This window comes from Triticum dicoccoides, chromosome 5B, assembly GCF_002162155.2.
Source record: "Triticum dicoccoides isolate Atlit2015 ecotype Zavitan chromosome 5B, WEW_v2.0, whole genome shotgun sequence".
In the NCBI taxonomy this organism is placed as follows: Eukaryota; Viridiplantae; Streptophyta; class Magnoliopsida; order Poales; family Poaceae; genus Triticum; species Triticum dicoccoides.
Genome location: NC_041389.1, coordinates 573,153,648 through 573,158,737, shown reverse-complemented (window position 1 = coordinate 573,158,737; position 5,090 = coordinate 573,153,648).

Below are 5,090 nucleotides of genomic sequence, written 5' to 3'. Positions count from 1 at the left end.
CTGTGACGCGCGATTTATCGTCATGGAAGTGGACACTTCCGTGATGATAATTTTGGTAATGTCATGGAACACTTCTACGACAGCACATGTATGACTATCTTGATTCTGTCATAAAATCGTCATGGATGTACATGCATGACAAAAAGCGCGACCTACTGTGACAAACACGTAGCATCATGGAAGTGTATTTTTTTGTAGTGCATCAAGCTGGTGTGCGGCAAAATGCACTCTTTCCGCATCTATGTGTCCTGCAGTGGTCAGCTCCATTCCAATCTTGCGGAGCCAATCATCTGCAACAATCGGCTTGGTGCTACTAGAGAACACCGACGGATTCAGCCTTAGGAAACGGGCTAAGTGATCAACAGGTGGTGGTGGTGGTGGTGGGTTGTTATTGTTGTTGTTGCCTTGGTTCTGATTCTGAACTAGTAGCTGCATCAAGGTATTCTGCTGTTGGATCAACTGAGTGAGCTCCGGTGGGAAGGCAAATCCATTGTCACGTCTCAGAGGCATCTGATGGGTTTAGAAAAGGTGAGAAAACAGAATAGAATGAGGTCTAAAGGGGAAAACACTACCCATATGCACATGAGACAAACACAATCATATCACTCCAATCAATTCAAACAAGGGCTTACAATTGGTCTAACTATCGTTACAAAAGTGCTCGGACTATAATATATACATGGGGGAAATACCACAACTGTTATGGTGGTCAACTAGAAGGTTTGATTGGTGGAAGACTCCATGATATCTGCTCCAGCTTCATCAACATAGTCATCATCGCTATCGTCGGGGTCTGAGTCGGTGTCAACGATGATGATGTAGTCCTCTGAATGAATGTCCTTGGAATCGATGTCATCTCCTCCTGGCATGGGGTCTCCCATGAACACTCCTAGCTTTCTTGTCAGGTCATCATTCTTCTCCACTAGTATTGTCATTTCCTCCTCATATCCGTCGCGTGTAGACTTGAGTTCCTCTTCTAGCTCTATAATCCTGGTCATTGCCTTTTTCAGATCTATCATGCTTGCGCACATCTGGTTCTCCTAGCGGCGAATGTGCTGGTTTAACTCCTGGATGAAAGCTGCAATGGACCTATCCCTCCTGGTGCTGATCATCTCCCATTGCTCATCTCGGCACCCACATATCTGGTATATAGTGTCCTTAAGATCTTTATGATAAACTTATCCAATGCATCCCATGGCGATGTGGGCTGCCATGCTCTTTCCTAGACTCCAGGTTGGTGCATCAAAGGAAAACTCTATGGGCTTAGTGACTGGCATGCATGTTCTTCCCGGAACTTGACCTCGAATCATCCAATGCTCCTCTTCTGGTAAAGTGGCGATGTAGGTCCCGGTGAAACTTGGTATTTCGATGTTCAGGTACCTAGTAACTTCCTTCTAGTGTCGCCAAAAGGAGTGTCTTCATCCGGCTGTGTAAACTTGTTCCTTGAGTCTGCCATCCTATAGAGTGGAAAAGGGAGAGGAGTCAGAAATGAGTAGAGAAGAGTGGCCTATGGTTTATCTTAGTGGTCGTGTCCTACAGTCAGCGTGTGCTCTAATACCATCTTGTAGCGACCAGACCTCAAACAGTCTAGTCTTTGTGCATCAATGGCATCCCTGGATCGGTAATGCTGACATGCACAGTACTTGAGGATTTATAACATAGTTTCAATCACACACTTATTACATCGAATGTCTCAAAAGAGAACTTTATTACAATAAAATGGCTTAAGGCCATCTAAATACGATAACAGCAGAATCCTTGGAAGATAAAGTGAGTCCATCAAACTCCAATGGCATAGCTTAGTGAATGACAACGACCTATGGCACCTTACTCGTCGTATGAAAAGTCTGCAACATGATATGTTGCAGCCCGAAATAGGTCAGCACATGTAATATGCTGGCAATGTAACACATAGAGTAATGAATAGGTAAATGCTATCACTACATGCATGTATGGCTGGTGGAAAGCTCTATGGTTACAGTTTTGCATAAAGTCATTTTTCCCCTACAACAAAGGAATAAATTTTATTTAACTATCATGGTGGTTGTTAAACATTGAGAAGGTTCCTCCAACTCAATCCCAATTAAACATCATCAATTACCCAACAAAATTAATTTAGAGTGATGAGATCAACATGATAATCCAAGAACCAGATACTCAAGATGTCCACAACTGGGTGTCGGTGTCAAAACCGGCAAATCTCTAGTAGGGGGTCCCGAACTGTGCGTCTAAGGCTAATGGTAACAGGAGGCGGGGGACACGATGTTTACCCAGGTTTGGGCCCTCTCGATGGAGGTAATACCCTACTTCCCGCTTGTTTGATCTTGATGATATGAGTATTACAAGAGTTGATCTACCACGAGATCATAGAGGCTAAACCCTAGAAGCTATCTTATGATTATGATTGTTGTCGTCCTACGGACTAAACCCTCTGGTTTATATAGACACCGAAGGGGGCTAGGGTTACACAAAGTCGGTTACAGATAAGGAGATCTATACATCCGAATCGCCAAGCTTGCCTTCCACACAAAGGAGAGTCCCACCCGGACACGGGACGAAGTCTTCAATCTTGTATCTTCATAGTCCAACAGTCTGGCCAAAGTATATAGTCTGGCTGTCCGAGGACCCCCTAATCCAGGACTCCCTCAGTAGCCCCTGAACCAGGCTTCAATGACAATGAGTCCGGCACGCAGATTGTCTTCAGCATTGCAAGGCGGGTTCCTTCTCCGAAAACTCCATAGAAGATCTCGAATATGAGGACCGTGTCCGGCCGTGCAAAATAATTTCCACATACCATCATAGAGAGCACAATATTTTACAAATCTAATGTGCCGACACCTTTTCATAGCGCGAAACCACGTCGCGGCTCGGTCATTATACGAACCATTTTTTCCCAGCCTGCTACTGCACGTATTGCGAGGCGGTTTTATTGGCACGTCTTGTCGAAGCAGAGATCATGTCCCCTTATCACGGGATTCTCATCAATGCAGGTGTGGGTAACCCAACCGTGCCATCAATACGGTGCTTGGGGAATAAGCGAATTTATCGGGCAAGTGGGCAGGCGCACAGTTTCTACCACCTTTGTAAACAGATAAGGATTCCCCTCTTTCACCCACGCCTTCTTCTCCCTCTGCTCATCCATTCCCTCTCGCTCGAGCTCTAGCGCCCAAGCCCTCACATCCTCCGCAAAGTCATTCAAGCATGTCCGAAGCCGGAGGCAAGTGGATGGCCTCTTCCATCACGGATGAGGACATAACAAAGCTACGGGAGGCTGGATACCTAGCCGCAAACATCGCACACAGGCTTCCGGCCGAGGGGCAGATCATCCCCACCCCGAAACCTCAGGAGAGGGTAGTGTTCCTCTCTCATTTCGTCCGCGGACTAGGATTTCCCCTCCACCCATTCGTCCGTGGGCTTATGTTTTACTACGGGCTCGATTTTCATGATCTAGCCCCCAACTTCATCCTCAACATCTCGGCGTTCATCGTCGTGTGTGAGGCTTTCCTCCATATCCCACCCCACTTTGGCCTATGGCTGAAGACCTTCAATGTGAAGCCAAAGGTGGTGGGCGGCCAGCAAGCGGAGTGCGGGGGCGCCATGGTGGGTAAGATGCCCAATGTTACTTGGCCCCAGGGCTCCTTAGTGGAGACCGTAAAGGGGTGGCAATCGGGGTGGTTCTACATCACCGAGCCGCGCAACGCCAACTGGGCAGCGGCCCCTGAATTTTGATCCGGCGCCCCCATGTGGCTCACCTCCTGGACAGAGAAGGGCTTAGCCTGGGGGTCCATGGCAGAGTTGTCCAGACTTCAAAACTGTGTCTGGAACATGACAAGCAAGAAGATCAAGCTCGTCAACATAGTACAAGTTATGCTCTTCCACCGGATCCTTTCGTGCCAATGACGGGTTTGCAATCTATGGGAGTTTGACCCAATCGAACACCAGACACTACGAGAGATCTTCGGCATGACGCACAAAGACGTCTGGAAATTGATGTTCAAGACCAATGAGGTACCACCACCCATAACCGAAGATCGCAGACTCAGCGTCAAGCGCCCCGCCAATCCGGTAAGTTCATGTGTTTCGCAGGACGTGCTTTTCATCAGCACATCTGGAGGAGGATCCTAAGCCTTTTACGTTGTTTGTGCAGGATTGGGTAGCAGTAGCGGAGAGGATCGACTGCCTAGCTCCGTTACCGGAAGATCCGGAATCGGAGCTTCTAACGAGGATGTTGTTTCCGGTGCCTATGAGGTGTCGGAGAAGAAGGCCAAGAAAACGGCCACGGGGACTAGGAAAGGTCTCTGGTGCAAGGTTGTATTGGAATCATCGTCCGAGCACATCGAGACACACTCCTCCCACGAATACGAGGAGGAGGAAGAAGAAATCCCCCTCCCCCAACCAGGGGGGAGAAGAAGAGGAAGGCCGCCCCACAGGGGGGGGCCAGAATGCCTAAGAAGGGAAAGACATCCCTTCCGGACCACTCCACCACGGCCACCTATAGCGACGAGGAGTGGTTGCCCAGCGACAAGCCCCTGGCGAAGTCCTAAGTATCCGTACTCCATAGTATTTTCAGTGTGTTTAGCTTCACTGCTTCTTATAATGCCGAACACACATATGCAGTCCGGCCAAGTCCCACATTGAGGTATCCTCTTTGGAGGAGTCCCTGGACCCGTCGGCAATGAACAACGAGTCACTCCCGACGGCCTCCTCCCCCAAGCCTATGGACGACACTGAAGTGTTGTTCTAGAGGATGCCGGACCAGGGGAAGAAAGTTCTGGAGACGCCCCAAGGAGAGATCCCAGCCGTCGGACACATGGGGGGAAGACCCCCATGGACTCTAATACCGGGGGCCGTAGTGAATTTGGCCCCAAGCCGAACACGGCTCCGGAACCCTCGGTGGTTCCGAACTCAAGCAGGCAGCCCCTCGCTAAGGATGGCGAGACGCATGTACCGATGACCTTTGTCCATCCAGAGGCATCGGATAACTTTCTGGAAGCGCTTCGCGGTGCTTCCATTGATGATGAACACCGTACTCTTATGAGTGCAGTGATTGAGAAGGTCCGGTCCGCCAAAAATGGATTGACCAAAGCCTA